We start from the raw sequence: 22,277 nt of genomic DNA, 5'->3' as shown, positions 1-22,277 counted from the left end.
TCGTATAACTCACTAATACTTCACACAATTCAATCTCACATATCAACAGATCACAAATAATGAAATAACAACCAATAACTGCTGCCAAAACCATTACACGCATTTTATTTAATTATTTAACCTTTATTACATAAAAATAAAAGAATATACACGAGTCGTTATACTATACATTCAACTATTTCACCATATGAGACAATCCGTATTTGTGTTGAAAAATGGTCCATTTACTCTACTTTACCATCACCTGAGAAAATCCATGTTGTTGCTGAAGAAGTAGTAGCACAACAGTCCATTAATAAAGTTTCATCCATTTCAGGATCACCACAGCATGTTACAAGGAATTGAGGTTCTAGAAGTTAATCTTGAAGCTCCAATTCATTTATCTACTATACTTCAAGATGTGGAGTTAACTGCTGAAGGTGTGGAAGCTTCTGAAGCTACTGGATCATATATTGCACCAATTTCTAATTCTATTCTACATGCTGAAGCTGGTGATGAAGTTCAGCGATTAGTGCAAAATCCAGTTGCTGTTGAAGAATCTAATGGTGGTGAAGAAGCTAATGTTTCTATTACTACTATAGATATTGAGGATGATCTTTTCTTCCCTGAAGATATGCCTATGCATGTGAGACAACAGAAAATTAAAGAGTTATATGCTAAGAAGCAGGTTTATTTTGATAATCTTTGGAATGCTCATTGGAAATATGATACATATCCTATTTCCAGAACACAAGATATTGCACATATGAAAATAGCAAAATAGAAGATTATAAATCCTGATATGCTCAATCATCTGAAAGCATCAACTTTAGTTATCAGATTCGTACACACAGCTCATGAAGCAACTACTACTCAAGTCAATCAGATCAAGGAATCATTGATTGCTTCAAAGCTGACTACTCATTAGGAAATTCATAAAGAAATTGCACCAATAGTTTCCAGACAAACTGCAATTGAATCCAGTTAAGCTAGATTGGAAGCTAAACAAGTTCAAATGTCTGATCAACTTACAGAAGTACATAATTCAATGGAGCTAATTCTTTCTCTACTGCTTGGTGATGATGTCAAAAGGGGGAGAAAACTATTAAATCTAAATGCAAAAAGCTGACATTAACAAATACTGATGATGAAAATCCTGATGGAGGTAATAAGGGGGGACAAAAGAAAAGTGAAAGGAGAAGAGGTGAAGAGCTAGTTGGAGTTAGTGGTTCATCAAAAGAAATCACTAGATTTCAATCTAAAAAAGGTGGAGAAAGTAAGACGAATAAAAGAAGAATAGAAGATTTGACTGTGGCTACAAAAATGCAAAAATCTTCACAAGTCACAACAACTGCTGATGAAGACCAAGGTATTCTGGAGATAGAATTTGGTTTTGTCAACATGTTTTTGTTAGGCTTCACATCTCCAAAAAATTTCTTGAATTTGAGCTTTGCAAATCTTCTAGATAGAAAGGCTAGAAGTTCATCAACTTTATCCATGTCATCTTGGCTTGGACGGTCTTCATCTTCAGCCATCAACCGTATTCCCTTACTCATCTCAGACCTGCCTTCACAAACATTAATGTTTGGTGCAGTTTTAACAGCTTCAACCTTCATTTCCACCACTCTCTCTTGCTCAGCTACCAATGTCACAGACCCGCCTTTCTTTCTTCCTTTTTCTATCAGCTTATCTTGTTCCATTTCAAGCTCATAGGTCTTTAGAATTCTATACAGTCTCTCAAGAGTAAAATTATTGTACGCTTGCGAATTTCTTAGAGAGACTGTCATTGACTTCCATTCCTTTGGTAAAAACCTTAGAAATTTTAGGTTGGAATCCTTAGTTTGGTAGAATATTCCATACAACTTTATTCCATTCAATAGCTTTTGAAATCTACTAAAAATGTCACTCAAGGACTCACCATTTTCAAAATGGAAGTGTTCATATTGTTGTATGAGAAGTTACATTTTGTTTTCTCTGACTTGCTCAGTTTCCTCATATAGTACTTGAACTGTGTCCCAAACATCCTTAGCAGTTTTGCAATTTATGATATTATGAAACATGTCTTGATCAAGACCATTGAACAGAATGTTCATGGCTTTTTTATCTTTATGAACTGCTTCAATATCTTCATCAGTCCATTCTGATTTAGGCTTTAGAACAGTTTTTTCATTCCCAATAGCTTCACCAGCTTCTGTTGCAACCCTGCGAGGAACATGAGGTCCATTTTCAATGCATTTGACATAGCTTTGATCTTGAAAGAGTAGATGAATGTGTATTTTCACTTACAGTGATGATAGTTGTCTTTGTCCAGAATTTGAATCTTCACTCCAAAATCCTTCCTGCCCATGTTGTTTGATTATTTTGATTTTTAAACTCTTTGTATATGAAGAGCTTGCTCTGATACCAATTATTATTTCCCAACAAAATAACAACAGAACTACAGAAAGGGGGTTGAATGGAATTCTAGTTACTTTATGATTTTTTGAAAATCTCTTTCTGAAATATACAAGTGTGTTTGTGAATATACAAGAATGCATATAAAGCTTTTAAAGTATTCAACTAATCACAAAGTAAATAAACACAAGTTTAAAAACTTTATGGTGGGTTTGTCTTTCCACCAGAGATGTATATTTGAAGAAATCTGTGTGATGCAAATTGCACACAGCTGCTTACAAGTATTTTGTTACAACTTAGAACTTGAGAGTTCTTTCTTGTTCTACTTTTTGTGCTTAGTTATTCTAAAATACTTGTTACACTTGGTTTATATATTCACCAAGTTTACTTGTGCAATAACACAAGAATAATATTCCTATTAGCTAGGTCCAAGCACATGCTTCTTCATTTCTCTGTCCAATGCAATCTAAGTAAGATACAATATCTTTGGTTGAGCTTGTTTTGCATGGAAATGGAAATGCTTCATTTTATTTGTTAGATATATTTGATAATGTCATGTCTAATATGATTTGTGTTTAGTTTTCAGATCTTACTTAAACAGGACAAATCAGTACTTAACTGGAAATCAACATTTATACTGAAGTCAGAACTTAAGTTGTCAGAACTTAAGTTATCAGGAGATATTTATCAGAAGATAATATCAGGACTTAAGGAGACTTTCAGATAAGGAAGGCGGCTGATTGAAAAGAAAGAAGATCAAGACAAACGCAAGAAGAGATATGCATGAAGAAGGAATTCTATGAAGAATAGAATACTTGGAAGAAAAGATATCTGATTGATATATTTTAGGAAGCAGAATTATATTTCATATCAATTAGCGATTATCTTGTAACTGTGTAGTATATAAACACAGACATAGGGTTTACACTATAAGTATTATCATTGTCAAGAATAATATTCATTGTAACCCTAGCAGCTCTCGTGATATCTGTTTATCACTGAGAGAGGACAGTTCCATATTGTAACAAAGTTTAATAAAGCTTGTTTTCTGTTACTTGTGTTCTTTAATTCGATTTGATTATGATAAAAACTGTATTCAACCCCCTTCTACAGTGTGTGTGACCTAACAAGTGGTATCAGAGCAGATCTGTTAACACACAAACAGTTTAAGATCCAAAAACAATCATGTCTGAAGCAGAAACTCCAACCAAGTCCACCAAAACTGAAGAACCTCCAAAGACTCAAATCCATAGTCGATATGAGACTATTAGAGTTCCCATACTGAAACCATCTGAATATCCCATATGGAAGGTGAGGATGTCTATATTTCTGGAAGCTACAGATCCAGAATATCTTGACAGAATCAATGAAGGACCACACAAGCCAACCAAACTCGATGTTGCAGTTGCAGGTGAAGCAGCAAAGTCTATACCAAAGGAGAAGAGTGATTACACTATTGAAGATATTGCATCAATTGCTAAGGATGCTAAGGTACGACACTTGCTGCATAGTACCATTGATAATGTAATGACAAACAGGGTAATTAACTGCAAGACTGCAAAGGAGATATGGGATGCCTTGGAGACAAGATGCCAGGGAACTGATTCAATTAAGAAGAACAGGAAGACTATACTCACTCAAGAGTATGAACACTTTGCTCAAAGCCTAATGAGTCATTGACTGATTTATATGACAGATTTGTCAAATTCTTGAATGATTTGTCACTAATTGATAAGGAATATGATCTTGAAGATTCAAACCTTAAATTCCTGTTAGCTCTTCCTGAAAGTTGAGATTTGAAGGCCACAATTATAAGAGACAACTATAATCTTGAAGAAATGACTCTTGATGAAATTTATGGGATGCTCAAGACTCATGAACTTGAGATGGAACAAAGAAGAAAGAGGAAAAAAGGAAAGTCAAGGACAGTTGCTCTTAAGGCTGGGGAGGAATCACCCAAAGCAGCTACCTCAAGGAAAGGCAAGGGAAAAGCTCTCATCAGAAAGTCTGATACTGAGTCATCAAGTTCTGATAGTGATGATGACTTAGAAACTGAAAGATTACCTGAGATGGATGCTGATGAAGAGATGATGAAGCTGTGTGCTTTTATGGTGAAAGGAGTCACAAGGATTACATACAGAAAATTCCGGAAGGGAAAGAAGTTTTCCAAGAAAGGTGCAAGTTCTGATAAGAAGAGTTTCAGAAAATCTGAAGGCAAAGGAGGGAAGTCTGACAGAGGAGTTTACACAAATGTCAAATGCTACAACTGTGGTGAGAAAGGCCACATATCTCCTGATTGCAAGAAAGTGAAGAGTGACAAAGGCAAGGCTCTTGTCACAAAGAAGAAAAGCTGGACATACACTTCAGATTATGAAAGTGAGGAGAACTATGCCTTGATGGCAAATGCTGATAGCAGTTCTGATGCTGCTGAGTTAAAGGTACCTCAAACTACTTATGCCTTTCATACTGATGATATTAATGAGTTGAGAAGATATCTTTAAACCATGTTCATTAGTTATAGAGATCAAACTTTAACTTGTAAAAGATTAACTTCTGAAAATCTTGCTTGTAAAAAGAGGAATGATTATTTAGAAAAAGAGTTAGTCATGTTCCATCAAACTCAGAAAGATAGAGATGATGCTTTCTATGTTAGGGATGGAGTACTTAAAATGAATGAATCTCTAAAAACTGAGTTAGAAAAGGAAAGAGAGATTATCAGGACTTGGACTAACTCTGGCAGAACAACTCAGAATTTGTTAAGTAGTGGAAACTAGAAAGAGGGCTCAGGTTATGGAGATGATAAGAATGATAAATGAATTGTAGAAATTAAGCCTATTGTTGTTAAACAAAAGCCAAAGGTAAAACCTGTTAAGTTTGTAGCTGTAAAGTCTGATACTGATAAATCAGAAGTTAAAGAGAAATTAACTTCTGACAAACCAAAACAGGGTAAGCCAGCTGAAGTAAACATATGCTTAATGACAAAGAATCAGCTTAAGCATAAGCTGAAAGATGTTAAGAATGTAAAAAAGGTAAAGTCACCTAGGAAAAATAGGAATAGAAAGGAAGGTGTGAATAAAAGTAATGATTATAAGCCTGTTCCTAATGCTCCTAGAAAAACATGTCATAACTGTGGAAATTCTAACCATCTGGATTCTTTTTGCAGGAAAAATAAGAACATAAACTCCTTACCTTCAAAGTAAGGAGTTAAGAGTCAGTCTGTTAGATATATGCCACAAAATCCTTGTTTTCATTGTGGTAGTTTATGGCATTCCATTTATACTTGTAAGGAATATCATAGTTTGTACTATGATTATTATCAAATAAAACCTTTTTTGAAGAAAGTTAGCATTGTTCCTTCTAGTGTAAGTTCTGATACAAAGTCTGATAGTGTAAATGCTAATAAGAAAAATGTTAACATAAACTCTGATGCTAAATCCACTGCAAATGTTAACAAACTTAATAAGGCCAAAAGATCCAAGCAAGTCTGGGTCCTTAAAACTAATCATTAATGGTCTTTGTGATTGCAGGGCAACAGGAAAAACATCCTAGTTCTGGACAGTGGATGTTCAGGACATATGACTGGAAATAAAGCCCTGCTATCAGACTTTGTGGAGAAAGCTGGCCCAAGTGTTTCTTATGGAGATGGCAACATTGGAAAAACCTTGGGATATGGCAATATCAATCTGGGGAATGTCATCATTGAAAAAGTAGCTCTGGTCTCAGGACTTAAACACAATCTGCTGAGTTTTAGTCAAATCTGTGACAGAGGTTATCATGTGGATTTCTTTGAAGAACACTGTGAAGTTGTAAGAAAATCTACAGGCAAAGTTGTTCTGAAAGGATATAGGCATGGTAATATTTATGAAGCCAAGCTTTCAACAAGTAATGATGGTTCTGCAATCTGTCTGTTAAGTAGAGCATCAATTGAAGAAAGCTGAAATTGGCACAAGAAACTCTCTCATTTAAATTTGAACAATATAAATGAACTAGTCAAGAAAGATCTTGTGAGAGGACTGCCAAAATCAGTATTTGCTCCTGATGGCCTTTGTGATTCATATCAGAAGGTTTAACAAAAAAACTCTTCATTTAAGAGCAAGACTGAATCATCAATTCTTGAGCCTAATCACCTACTACATGTTGATCTATTTGGTCTAGTGAATGTCATGTCTATTGCAAAGAAGAAATATGCTATGGTCATAGTGGATGAGTTCACCAGATACACATGGGTGTGTTTATTGCACACAAAAAGTGAAACTGCATCTATTTTGATTGATCATGTCAAGCAACTGGATAAATTGGTCAAAGATTATGTGAAGATTATAAAAAGTGATAATGGCACTGAGTTCAAGAATTTGATCATGGAAGAGTTCTGCAAAGACCATGGAATAAAGCAAGAATTTTCTGCTCCAGGAACTCCACAACAAAATGGAGTTGTTTAAAGAAAGAATAGAACTCTTATTGAAACTGCACGAACTATGCTTGATGACGTAAAGCTACCAACCTATTTTTGGGCTGAAGCTGTGCAGACTGCTTGTTTCACTCAGAATGCAACACTCATTAACAAGCATGGAAAGACACCATATGAGATGGTGAAGAAAAAGAAGCCAAATCTGAAGTATTTTTATGTATTTGGATGCAAGTGTTTTGTTCTTAAGACTCATCCTGAACAGCTATCCAAATTTGATCTAAAAGCTGATGAAGGAATTTTTGTTGGATATCCACTTTCCACAAAAGCCTTCAGAGTCTACAATTTAAGAACAAGGATTGTCATGGAATCTATCAATATCTCTTTTGATGATAAGAAGATTACTGGACTTGAAGATTTCAATGATCATGATCAGCTGAGATTTGAAAATGAAGTTTTAAATTATGATACTGTAAATTCTGACAGTCTAAATCCTGATATTGCAAACTCTGATGGATTAAACACTGATGTTATTGAAACTGTGGTGACTACGCCAAAGGAAGATGCACCTGTGCAGGGGGAGCATATTGAAGATACAACCACATCTCAAGATGCATCAGAACCTACAACAGGCTCTTCAAGTTCTGGTTCATCAAGTTCTAATGAGCCAAGTTCTGATAATTCTGGAAACTTAAATTCTGAAGGATCCAACTCAGAGAGCATAATTTCAGGGGGAACATGGATCATGGGGGAGCATCCAGTTCTAGAGAAAACCTTCCATCTGTAAGGAAGTGGACTAAATCACATACACCTGACCTAATTATTGGAAATCATGATGCAGGTGTCAGAACTAAAATAGCTACTTCAAATGAATGTCTCTATAATTCTTTTCTTTCTCAGACTGAACCAAAGAAAGTGGAAGAAGTTCTTCAAGATGCTGATTGGGTGCAAGCAATGCAGGAAAAGTTAAACAAATTTGAAAGAAATAAAGTCTAGACCCTAGTCACAAGACCAAAGAACAAATCTGTTGTTGGTACAAAGTGGGTGTTCAGAAACAAAACTGATAGTGATGGCATAATTACTAGGAATAAAGCAAGGCTGGTTGCAAAAGGATATTTTCAACATGAGGTAATTGATTATGATGAAACATTTGCACCAGTTGCTAGATTGGAAGCCATAAGGATATTTTTGGCTTATGCTGCTCACAAAAAGTTTACAGTCTTTTAAATAGATGTGAAAAGTGCTTTTCTCAATGGAGAATTGAAAGAGGAAGTATATGTTGAACAACCTCCAGGCTTTGTAGATTCCAAACTTCCAAATCATGTCTACAGGCTTGATAAAGCACTTTATGGCCTTAAGCAAGCTCCAAGAGCATGGTATGAGACTTTAGCTCAGTTTCTTCTGGAAAGTGGATTTAATAGAGGAACTATTGACAAAATACTGTTCTACCTCAACCATGGAAAGGACTTACTTTTGGTGCAAATATATGTTGATGATATCATTTTTGGTTCTACAAATGACAGACTTGGCAAGAAGTTTTCCAAACTGATGCAGTCAAGATATCAAATGAGTATGATGGGGGAACTTAGCTATTTTCTGGGCCTTCAAGTCAAGCAGAATGAAGAAGGCACTTTTATTTGTCAATCCAAGTACACCAGAAATTTGCTGAAGAAATTTGGAATGCAAGATTTTTCAAGTGCATCCACTCCCATGGCCACTACATCAAAATTTGATAAGGATACTGGTACATCAGTAGATATTACTGATTACAGAGGTATGATTGGCTCACTACTCTATCTTACTACAAGTAGACCTGATATCATGTATGCTACCTGTCTTTGTGCAAGATTTCAAGCAAATCCAAGAGAACCTCACTTAACAGCTGTGAAAAGAATTTTCAAGTACCTTAAGGGTACAGCTGATCTAGGATTATGGTATCCTAGAGAATCAGAATTTAAGCTAATAGGTTACTCAGATGCAGATTTTGCAGGATGCAAAATTGACAGGAAAAGCACAAGTGGAAGCTGCCAATTTCTTGGAGGCAGATTAGTTTCTTGGTTTAGCAAGAAACAAAAGTCAATTTCCACATCAAATGCAGAAGCAGAGTACATTGCTGCAGGAAGCTATTGTGCACAGATTCTTTGGATGAAGAAGCAGTTACTGGATTATGGGTTAACATATTTTAAAATCCCTATTTACTGTGATAATCAAAGTGCTATTGCTATGACAGGTAATCCAGTTCAACACTCAATGACAAAGCACATCAGCATTAGGTACCACTTCATAAGGGAACATATGGATGAAGGTACAATGGAATTGCATTTTGTTCCAACAGATCAACAACTAGCAGATATCTTCACAAAACCACTGTGTGAAGCTACTTTTACAAGATTGGTAAATGAACTTGGAATGGTTTCAGGTTCTTTCTCTAAATCTGCTTAGTTTATGTTCTAATACATCAGATTTAATGATCAGTATTTACAAATATTACCATCTTTGTGTATTCTGTGCTTAAATTGAAAATTGCTTAAGTGTTGATTGTTGTCTGATGTGAATTTCAAAACTCTAATAGTGATATGAATGTTTCTGTGACTATTCAATCTAATGAGGATAATTGTGTTAGATGCTGACCTAGTAGTCTTTAATATACTAAAGATCCCATGTATGAAGTAATTGTTTATATGGAAATCTCTTAACACAAGCAAATTCTGATATTGAGCTTAGTTAAGTCTACTTTGTGTATCTTATTACTAAGTCAAAAACTAGAATAGTGCTTCTTATCTGTTAAGTTTTGATGTTAGTAAATCTGATGGATGTACTAAGTGCTGATAAACCTCACTTATCAAAAGAAAAAGGAATCAAAATTAGGTACTCCTTTGAGATCTAGAGTAAAAATGTGGAAGGGAAGACCCAAGTGTATTGCTGGTATTAAGTTATATGCATCAGAAAAGCAAAATAAATATTTTCTTGGTGACTTTTCACATTCTATGATTACTGGAGAAATACTCTGATAATAGCATAAATTCTGATAAGCAGTCATGACTCACTTACACTGAGAAGCCACTGTAAAATGGAATTTCAAAAGATGCATAAAATGAGCACAAAACAGTTGAGGTGGACTCATACATGAACTCATTCTAAAGTAGACTTCAGAATAATGACAGATTTTGAGCAAAGTTCTTAGTTATGCCTTATTTCTAAGATGTACTGAAGTGAATCAGACTTTAATCTTTATCTGATATTTAGCTTACTGCACACACATACACTCCATATGAATGATGAAAATTACTGTGGTGATAAATGTTCTTTTAGATGAACAGTTTAAGTGTCAGTTGCATAAATTCTGAGGATAAGTTATGATGGAAATTCTGATGATTAAGTTTTGAAGAAACTAAATCAGTATTTGTGTAAAGAATTACAGTAGTAGGCATTCACTTTTCGAGTTACGGAGTCATGATCTGATGACTGTTAAGTTCTGATATAAGTCTAAGTCCTGATGTTAACTCCTGATTCTTTACTTGACTTATTTTTGGTTAAATCTGAAACAATCATGTTTAAAATCAGAATATGTTTGAGTGAGATATAAACAGTCAACATAATTTGGGTTAGTCGTACTCGTACATGCATAATAATTCCTACTTGTTTCGTGTGCTCATTAACTCTTGTTTTAAGCTTCCAATGGCTGTTATTATTACTCACCAGTCTTGGGAATCGAGGGGTCATTATTTTTACTTGTAATTGTTGCCCAGTCCTCGCGTCCCTTGGTATTCCATTGGCTATTTAAACCAACGATTCATTCCAGCCAAAACATCCTTCATTTTCTCACAAACTCACTCTCTTTTTATTCATATCAACAAAAATGGCTGAGTTTGGTTGGTTTTACAACTATGGCACCGACACTGTGCATATTTTTCAAAATGGAATTCCGATTGCATACCCTATCAACAACATTCCTCATAATCTCTGGATTCAATTTCCAGAGATCATTAAAAATGACTTGTTGACTGTCCAAAGAAATCTTCATCTCCGTTATCTCCGTCAGTAAGAATGGATCATCCGTCTTGCAGTGCTCTTCGTCAGCAGCAAAAGGAGTTAGTCGTTAGGCTTTTTAGCTTAGGACTAAAGTTGTTGATGTTAGAAATTTTAGACTAGGGCAATCTTCAAATTTTATGCATGTAATTTAAGTTTCATGAAATGTATTAATTTGATATATTAATGAAATTTTACTTTATTGCAAGATTTTGTCTCTGAGTCGTTTCATATTCTGATGACCTTTTAAATTCTGATGCTAATCATATTCTGATGACCTGTTAAATTCTGATAAAAATCAAGTTCTGATGCTGACGTGGCAGTATTTATTTACTTGGTTTATTTTTGGTCATTACCTCAACGGTCATATTTTTTGAATATTGGTTTATGAGAGATAAAACAGTAATAATCATTTATTTAATGGGATTACTTGGTTAGTGGGACGGTTTTTCTCCTTGAAAAATTGCATATGATAAGTAATAATTGCTTATTTACCGTGCCCATTACTTTTTGCCTTAACTACTGCATGTTTGACATGTGTCAAGGTCTGTTCCACTACATATTAATTGCTGTCACGTGGGGTGTCTAAGTAAAAGAGATAAAAGACTTTAAAATCTTTTATTTTCATTTTTATTCTACTCTTTCTCTTTTCTTATTCTCTCTCACATTTATTGACGGTTTCTTTACAGACATTTTATCAAACACCTTACAGGCAATTTACTTTCTCACTTATTTCTCATGGCACCCAAGGACATAATTTTTGATGGAGCTAAGTTTGTTCCTAATAACTTTTCCGCTATTCTTAGCAAGTCAGAAGCCCCATCCGAACTTCATTTCATTCAGGACTTTCTTGCTAGTTCTGATATTGGGTACGCTCTGACCGAACCTGAAGCAGTCTCTGGTACTCAAGTACTGGAGTTCTGAAGAAGCGGAGTATATGATAATGGTGGTGCTCAAGGGTCCCCAAGTATTATTTTTTCATCAGGGGAGGATGAGTATGTTGTGACATTGGCTACGGTCCGACAAGCACTGCAGCTACCTGAGAACTGTGTGTATTCTACTGTTGAAGAGCCGGTTCTTCAAAACATGATGGCTAGTCTGGGGTATGAGAGGACATTGGCAAAGCTGGGTCAGTTGAAGAGATCTTTCATAAGGAGGGAATGGAGTTTCTTCTTTGACTGCATAACCAAGGCTTATGCAAACAAATGTTCTAATTTCGATGCAATTCCCATATTCAGCCAACAAATCGGGTATGTTCTCATAAATCAAACTGATTTTGATTATGCAAGTGTTGTCTTAGGTTTTATTGGGGATAGAATGACAGAAGATAGAAATAATGTTTATTTTGCTAGATTCTGTCAGCTTATCTATATTTTTTGTGGTGATAATAAGCCCCAATCTGCTAGTGAATTAATTTCATCATTCAAACTAGCTAAAAGAGCTTTTAATGACTTATTATCTACTGATAATAAGAAGGTTGTGTTAAGACCCCTCCTAGTTCCTTTATCTGTCAAACAAGCCTTAATAAACTACGATCCAGTTAAATACACTGAACTATATCCTGATGTTCAACCATCCGAACCTCATCCATCAGCACCTACCACCTCTACACAAACACCTCAAACTTCTCAACCTCAACCTTCAATTCCTACAGTGCAGCCTTCATCTTCAAAACCCAAGAGGACTAAGAAATACCTCAGACTCAACAAAAGAGAAGAAGTATTGTTCTGAGGGATGAGTTAGACAGTGAGGAACAGGTTCTAGTGTCAGAACCTGTTGTTATAGAAGCTGGGAAGGTCTTTTCTCAGAAGGATACTGGAATTGGGAGTTCTAGGCCCCTAAAAAGGTTTAGAAAGTTAAATTATGATGATGCAGCTCCTACAGTCTCCTCAAAAGCTAAAAGAATTAAAACATTAGCTAAAAGGCCTGCAGACTCTGGTAAAGAAATGGAAGCAGCAACTAAGGAAGGGGGTCAGGAATCTCTGATCTCACAAGACCCTGTTGAAGCTCATAATTCTCCTAGTGCTGATCCAGACCTTCATGCAACTCATCACTCTCCACTTCATGCTCCAGAAACAACTCATATTCCCACACCTCCAGTATCTCCAGTACATGCTGATAACCGGGGGCCAAGTGATGAAATTGACATCCATAACTTGGAAGTGCCTCAGGTTTTGAATCTAGAAGCTCCACCAACTCAAATCACTCCACCAACAACACCACTTCTTGATGCTGATTTTAATCCAGAATTGCCTACAACACCTTCTCTACATCTAGATACTGAAGAGCAGATGTTAGGTGAACATCAAAATATGGTTGTTGATCAGAACTTAGTTGGAGATCAGCACTTAAAGGATGATGTTAAAGCCTCAATAGCCTCTCATACTATTCTTTTATCAGAGGAAGCTGTTGATGCTGATTCTATAAGTTCTGATGCTGCTAATGATGAAGTTACTGGTGAAGTTGCTGCCAATTTAGATGCTGATGCAGCTGGTCCATCAGGACATGCACCTCAACAAAATGTTCATAAAGCTGATTTAGTCAAGAAGTTTGTTACAAGGGAAGCACCAGTACCTTGGAGTGAAACTCCTAGAGGAAAGAAGTGGACTACAGAATGGAACTCAGTTAGTTTTGTTCCTTCTGAAAAGATTCTTGCTGAGCATCTTGCAAAAGCTGATGAAATGCTGATAAATGATGATTTCAAGGCACAGCTAAGAGTTACTATATTGAGTACAAGGCACCTTCAAGGTCAACACTCAATAACTCATGAAAAGGTGAATAAAATTCAAGAAAACTTGATCCAGCAAGATATAAATCTGAAACTTGAAAAGAAAAGGTTTTTCCAACCTGCCTTTGATAGAATTGCCTACATTGAGAAAATCCAAGAGAAGCAACAGTATCAGATTGATGAAATTTTGAAGAATCAAGCTTCTCATCAAAATTAACTCAATGAGATCCAATCCTCAGTGGAATTGCTTGTCTATTTTCTTTTACCTACTGATGCCAAAAAGGGGGAGAAAGTAATTAAGTCCAAATACAAACCTATTAAGACACTGAAGGGAAAGGATGATGGAAAAGATGATCCGGGAAAATATGGAATGGGTGGAGGTCATGGTCAAGGTAAAGGTTTTTCATCAAGTAAAGCTGGAACTACAAGTCAAAGAACAAGTTCTGATACTGGGAGAAGAATAAGTTCTTATACTGGTAAAAGGATAAGTTCTGATGAACTTGATGAGGAAATTTCAAGACAGTTATTTCTGAAAGAAAATCCTGGATTGGACTTTGAGAGTCTAAAGGAAGAAGAAGCTAGACTTAAGTTAGAAAAAGTCAACTCCAAATCTGAAGCTTCTGTTGTTGAAAAGAAACTTCCTAAAGCTAAAGGCATTGTGATAAAATAAAGGACAAATTCTGAGGCAACTAAGGCCAAATCACAAATGGAGATAGATCCAAGGTCCAAGGGCAAAGAAAAAGTTGGTGAACCTGTAAAGGTTTATGTTCCTGCTATGGATGAAGAAATATCTGATGAAGATGCTAATCTTACTCTGATTTCAAAGAAGATTTCTCAAACAACCTCTGACATGGCTCAAGTTGTTTAGAGTCAAGGTATATTAAGTTCTGATATGACACTGAAGCAAGCAACCTCTGACATAGCTCAACTTGGCTTGATATCAAAAGATAAGTTAAAGGAAACCTCTGACATTGCTCATGTTAAATCCTCAAGGTTACTCCTACCAGGATTCACTAAAGCTAAACAACATCAACCTTTGAAGACTGCAACAGATGGTTTTGAAGCAAGAGTCGTTACAGGAAAGGAAGCAAAAGATAAATCTGGATTGGGTAGTGCTGATGAAAGAAGAGTGCAGAACATAACCAATGATCCAACTTCCTTAAGTGAACCAGGTGTTGGAGCAACTCCTGAAAGATTGAATCATCTTGAATCTGTACAGATAGTTTACCATACCTTCTTGAAAGAACACATCTTGTTATATTTCATGACAGATGAAAGGGTTTACCACATAAGGGAGAATGCTATACCACTGAAGTATTTTGAGGAACTAGAACATGTTCTATTTCTACTTCAAGTGAAGAACAGATTAACAGAAAGTGCTGTAAATTATTTGAAGACTCAAATTTAGACACAGAAAAAGCTTTATTCTATAAAGTCTGACAGCACATACTGTCCCAAGTACAGAGATCACAAGGGTGATATTGTTAAGATGAAGCCTAACTCTGCTAAGATTATAACTACCTTTCTGGGTTATAAGGCTGTAGAATTCAATCTTGAGTCTGACAAGGAATATTTGATCAGACTAGATCAGGACATAAGGAAAGCTAGAATAAATGATCTCAGGGCTGCTATCTTTCAAATTGGTGAAGATACAGTTGAATTGAAGAATGCTAAAAGGAGGATGATTGATGAACTCAAATATGCTGAGAGATATTTGTTAAAGAACTATCTCAGAACAACTCCTGACATCAAAGAGATCAGTAATTGAAGCCAAGTCAAGATCTACAACTACACAAATTCCGATGTGTATACAGACTGAAGCTGTTATCAGAAGTTAAAGATGGTAAAGCTTTAAGGACTGTAAGTTGTAGTTATCTAGTCAAATTCTCATGCATTTGTACTTAATGTTTTTGACATCATCAAATATCTATTAAACTTGTATATTATGCTAATTTACAAGTTGGGGGAGATTGTTAGATATAATTGATAATGTCTTGTCTAATATGATTTGTGTTTAGTTTTCAGATCTTACTTAAACAGGACAAATCAATACTTAACTGGAAATCAACATTTATACTACAGTCAGAACTTAAGTTGTCAGAACTTAAGTTATCAGGAGATATTTATTAGAAGATAATATCAGGACTTAAGAAGACTTTCAGATAAGGAAGGCGGCTGATTGAAAGGAAAGAAGATCAAGACAAACGCAAGAAGAAATATGCATGAAGAAGGAATTCTATGAAGAATAGAATACTTGGAAGAAAAGATATCTGATTGATATATTTTAGGAAGCAGAATTATATTTCATATCAGAATACCTCTTGACTAGCTTATCCGTTGAAGACATATTGAGTTATCCTTTAAAACTTGTAAAGTCGTCCGTTGAAACTTGTAGTTTAGCAGTTGCAGATGATTCCTTAGCAGTTGATACTCTTTCACTTATACAAAATTACAAGACATTTTATGTTTACACTTAGCCCACCTATTTTGTATATCTTTCTAGTAGTCAACATGACTTAGAAACTATAATAACTACCAAATCCCTCAGCTATCATAGTGTACAAAATGTGCTACATACTTATTAATATAAGCTACTCCTTCAACGGATAGATAAACTGTGGTTATCCGTTGAGGGCTACTGTTAGGTCCCAATTTGTTTGTAGAAGGGGGGTTGAATGCAAACAATACCGTTTAAGCGAATAAAATGCGGAATAAAAAAAATGAAACAAAATTTAAGTTAAATAAAACTTTTATTAAACTTGAAAGGTGTTACAACTACGGTATCGGTTACAAGGGATTAATCTCAAATCAATTATTACAAATCTAGAATAAATTCGACATGAACTTTTTCTATTTTTGCAATTAAAAGATCAAATGCTAAATGCGATTTGAGATTAAGTTCTAGGGATTTTAATCCGCTAGATGATACACAAGAACAAGATAAAGATTTCTAGTTGATTGGATTTAACTTTACAATCTAGAAATTTAATCTTGAAGAAAAGCAGATGAAAAATAAAATGGTGTGCCTTTGTTTTCTGCTTTTTTTTTTCTTGACTTGTGTGTTCTGTATGTTGATGATTTTTTTTGAATGTCTTCTGCTGCTTTCTATTTAATCCAACAGTCGAGTAGAATGTATTGGCATGACAATCTCTTTGAGCTGGCAAGACAATCAGAATGAACTAGCAAGACTTTCGGTATGACTATCAATTGTCATACCGATTGTCATAGTAGTTCAAAATCAGATTGTCTTACTGAATTAATAATAGATTTTAATGTAATAAAAAATCTGATAAGACAATTCTTTTGAATTAGCATGACTTTCGGTATGACTATTGATTGTCATACCGATTGTCATACTAATACAATCAGTTGTCTTTAAGAATTAATAACAGATTTTAAATCAATTAAAATCCTGAAAAACCTTAATATTAATTCTGAATTAATTAATCAATTAATTCAATTAATAAAATAAATTAATCTTTGCAGATATAATTTATTCTCTTAATTAAATTATATGAATTAATTAATTAATAGAGAGTTAATACTAATCTTGAGCAGCATCCATTCTTCTGTAAAACTTCTGAAAATCACTGAAATATATGAATCAATTCCACCACTTCAACGTTGACACTCGATGTACTGTCTGGTTCATGAGTGACTAACTTCCGTGATGTTTCTTCACGTCTTGACTTTGATTTTCTTCAGACTAAATCCTTGTAATTAATTGATACCCTGACGAGATCTCTGTCACTTGATTAAATCCACAATCTTGATTTATATCACTGAGGCTTGATCAATTTCTTGAGCTTCTTCCAGTGAATTAAGTCTTCAAGTCTGTAGATGAATAATGTTTCTTAACCCTTTGACAGATGTTACTTTGTGAGATCTCTCTGACGATAGATCCACTATTTACTTATTACATTCTTATTTGAGTTGAGTTAAATCCTCGAATAAACAAATAGGCTATGACATATGCCTTTCAATCTCCCCCTATTTGCTTGTTAGACAATAACAACAAATACCTACAGGATAACTCAACTAACAAATAAGAAAAAGATATAAACAGTAATGCAAAGTAAATAGCAGAAAAGTTCTGGATTATATTTAACATTTTCCAGATTCCAAATGAAATTTACAAGTGAATACAAGATAGATGTTCCTCTAGCCTGAACATATAACTACATTAGACTATCTTGATTCATAAAGCTCTAATCATATTACATTGAGTTTTGAGCTAATTGACTTCAGTTGTCTTCTCTTCTGACTTCACCTTCTTCTAACTCTTGAAGCAACTCTTTGTCAAAGACACGATCCTTTTCTGAAGTGAAGCTTGTTGGTCTGACTGGTTGAACTCCAACTGACTTCAGCTTATTCTTGATCTGATTGTACCTTTTAATATTCTTTTCACAATAAGCTTGAATCAAATCAGCAGCTTGAGTCTTCAACATGGATGAGTATCCAGCAGTTTTTAAATGATGTTCCATCCAGACCAGATGCTTAGCTGAGTAGTCTTTAAGAGATTGTACATCTAGCTGACAGATTTGAAGACAATCAGACTTAAAGAATCTCACCTGATGAGGATTGTTGACCACTTGAGGACTAGCCCTGCTGGCAAACTCTTTATGCCTTTCTCGAAGAACTTCATTCAATTCTGAGCTTCTTTTTACCTTGTTGAGAAGAACCCAAATCTCTGACAAAGAACGATTCTCAAACAGATGAAGTGACACCTTGAAAGATCCTTCACTCTGACAATATACAAAAATGCTCATCTCATTTAGGGATCTATCAAAAGCAGCTGTGATCCTTGAGACTTCAGTCTTGATGGCATTCATGTACATGTCATTGTTAGGATTTGAGATTTCCAGCTTGTCAAGAAGATGTAGGAACTGTTTATCATTGTTAGTGCTCAGCTGAGGCATATCAAGTACTCTCCTAGCTTCATCCCATTTTCACCAATCTTCAGTCTGACATCTCTTCTCCTTTCTTGAGCCTTAATGTCATGAAGACGTTGCTTTTGAAGAGTTTCTGTTCTTTGTATGTCTTTCCTCATGTCAATGATCTGGGAGACCTTTTTGAGTTCAGCTTCTTTTCTTTTCATCTCTGACTGCTGCTGCTGAAACTCTTTCTCAAAGATAGGATCCACTGTAGCTTCCTCTTCCCATTCTCCAAAATCACTTTCCTCTTCAGCTTCAAATAAACCATCTTTATCTTCCAAGACTGGTTCAGTGGGAATGTCAAAAATATCAAAGTCATCCTGTTCTCCACTGTAATAGACATCATCAGCCTTTGCTTTGTCCCCAGTAGAGGTATCTTTTTCTTTCCCCTTTCCACTACTCCCTTTCTTCTCCCCCTTAGTTGAGGGATCCTCTACTGACTTTCCCTTAGATCCTCCATGACCTCCATCACCTCCCGAGCCTGAGCCTCCACCAGACGGCCCTTCAAAGTAAGTCCTTTGTTCTTCATTAGGACAGTGAGAATTTTTGATCATGTAGTACAGGTGCTTCATCCCTTCATTCAGATGTTCCATACCTGTCTCTATCTTCAGAAATCTAGAGGAATCCAGTGAATGATTCATTTCAACCAAATCTTCAAGAGAAGTCATCCTTGTATGTAGAGAGCAGAAGTTAGAAATGTCATCAGATGATAAAGTTGGAGTTTCCTGAATGGAATTGAGCTTTGGTGTGACAGTGTTCTTGAGATCTGAGATATCATTCCTTATGAGTGCCAGCTGATTGTTGACAGAGGTGGAAGAAGAAGACCGTTCAACCACTTGTGCTTTAAATGCTTGAGCTTTAGCTTGGCTTTTAGCAAGTTCTTCTTTTAGAGCAGCAATTTGAGCCAACAGGTTTACAGTATCTGTGTCTGTGTGTGCTCTCACCTGAATTTCACTCGTGTTTGGTTCACTCACCTCACGTGCTTGTGTTTCTCTCAATATAATTGCTTGTGAGGAGTCTTCCTGTTGCTGTTCTTCTGTACCTGCAGTTAAAATCACCCTAGCCTCTTCAAGAGAGGTTAGTGGTGGTGCAATGGGAATTCGCGAGTCCCGATCCTCAGTCAAACCTATCATTTCATGTGAAATAGATGTCTGAATTGCTTCAGGGATAGATTGACCGAGTTGCCCTCCACTTTCTCCAGATAAATCTGCGAGTGGAGAATCCCTTGAGGGAGCCAGAGGTGTTTGATCTGGGAGGGGAGAAAATGACTCTATTAAGGGTGGCTGAGAGTCAGATTTTCCCTCAGAAGCATGTGACTGCTCTTCTGCCGTAACTATGGCAGGCACTGTAACAGACTCTATGTGCGCTCCTCGCTCTGTGTCCTGAGTATCATCTGTGGGTATGTATGGTTCCATTGTGAGTAATGGAATTGTGCTTGACTCAGTACAAGATGCCATGGCCCTATGGCGAATTTCAATAGATTCATCCTGTTGAGAGAATGTCTCTAGTAACTGTTCATTGGCCATTTCAAAGTCCATGTCCTGTTGGGAGGACAAGGATGGGCTTTCAGATGCCTCAGTATAAGTTCTTCTTTTCTTTGGAGGAGGCAGAGCTGAGGGTTCACTCACATTTAACAATGCACTACTTCCTATTAATCTTCTGGGTAACATTTTAGACAGTGGGGGAGAGGTTGAGATAGAATGTGACTCTGTGTTTGGCTCTATGACCTGGGATTGAAGCTGTGGTTCTACAGCTTTATGGTCAGCCCTATCAACCACTGGGGGTCTTTCAACAAAAGTAGGAATGGAGTGAGAGTGAGGAATTACTACTTGTAATGGAAGAGCATCTGATGTTGGAGGAGCCTGGGTGGCTTGAACCACTGGAGGTTGAGGATTGTGTTCATGACCGGGAAGATTGAAAATAGGTAAAGGAATATAAGTGGCCATGAAAGCAGATACAAGTACTGGAACTTGCATGAATTTAAAGGTTGTGTCTTGGCGGGTGTAAATCTTTTTGCTTACCGGAGGGGGTTCGGTTACTGCGGAGTTAGCAAAAAGGGCTTTGTGCTCAGGTGTGAGAAGATGATCTGCTATAAGCATGAGAAAACGAGCATAGTAACATGATACCCTACGATTTGTAGAATAATCACGTAAAGCAGTAGTGAGACGTCTCAAGAGAATGGGAAAAAGTAGTTTGCCAAAATTGATCCTTTGATTGAAAACAACCGCAAGACTAATATACTGCAGAGTGGAAGTGATGTTGTGAAAGTTGGATTTAGTGCAGTTGGCAAACACTTTAGAAAGTGTATCGAAGAAAATATCCCATTCAGACACCAAATTGGATTTTGAAAGTTTGGTTAAATTGATCACCCCCTGATAGTGAATAGCATGGAAAAAGTTTGTGATATCATTTTCAGAGGGTAAATTACAGAAATTGTCCAATGGAAAATTTAATGCCTGATTGACTACTGTTTCATCAACCACATACTGTGTGTTTGCCACGGTGAATGAAAAAGATTTTGAATCATCGGCCACAGTAGAGGTTATGCAAATCAGTCTAAGCAGATCGACATTTAAAATCACATTTGATTTAATAGCAGAGCTAACAATCGAATGGTCATTTAAAAATCTAATCCAAGGCTTAAATTTTTCCACATCACATTTTTCCGGATTAAAATAACCAACCTGATTATGCGCGACAATTTGGAAATTGAGAGCTATTTAAAATAATAATAAGACACACACTTTCAGAATTTTAAGAATAATATTAAGAAAATTCGAATTAATTAAATTAATTTAATAATTCGAATTAAATTAATTATAATCGAAAAATTTAGACAGAAATGTATCTCGTTAAAATTCTTAACTCACAAACGCAGATTTGAAAAGCCAAAAGACACAAAACAGAAATTAAAATTTAAATCAAAAATACCCAAAATCAACAAACACAATGATTAAAAAAAAATTTGAAAAAATTTTGGCAGCACTCCTGTATGTATATATATGTAAGTATATATCACAGGAGTGATGATTTAGATTGCTGAGTAAAGACTCGAGCAAAGGAGAATCAAAGGCAGTTGAAATTGTTTTTGATCGAAGAAAGAGAAGAGAGAAAAAAAACTGTTGAATTTTTTTTTTTTTTTGAAAAACTGAAGAAAATGAACTGATGAACCTAAAAACACACACAAAAACATGTTAAGTAGTATAACTGGTATGACAATCGGATTGTCATACCGATTGTCATACCGATTGTCACACCAGCTTAAAGACAGAAAAAAACAAATAAATAAAAATAAATAAAAATAAATAACTGGTATGACAATCTGATAGTCATACCGATTGTCATACCAGTACAAAATAAAACAATATAATTCTGATATTAATTTTATTACTGGCATGACAATCAATAGTCATACCGATTGTCTTGCCAGTTATAAAATTAATCTGATTTTAAAATAACCAATCATTATTACTAAAATGACTTTCAGCAAGACAATTTCAATTGTCTTGCCGATTGTCATTCTAGAATAAGAAAAAATAAGTATTAACAGATTTATATATACATGTGTACTGAAATGATTTTCAGCAAGACAATTTTAATTGTCTTGTCGATTGTCATTCCAGTAGAAAGACTATATATATTATTAACAGAATATATTAACAAATATGGAAAACTGAAGTAAAGTCTTATATTAATAGTAAAAATTCAGAAAATATTTACAAAAACAAAGACAATATTTCAGAATTAATTATTTTTATTTCAAAAATAGATTTCTGTTGAATTTTAGCAAATAAAATTCATAGAAAAA

Source organism: Apium graveolens, chromosome 9 (assembly GCF_009905375.1).
Source record: "Apium graveolens cultivar Ventura chromosome 9, ASM990537v1, whole genome shotgun sequence".
Classification (NCBI taxonomy): domain Eukaryota; kingdom Viridiplantae; phylum Streptophyta; class Magnoliopsida; order Apiales; family Apiaceae; genus Apium; species Apium graveolens.
Note: the sequence above shows the minus strand (reverse complement) of the source record.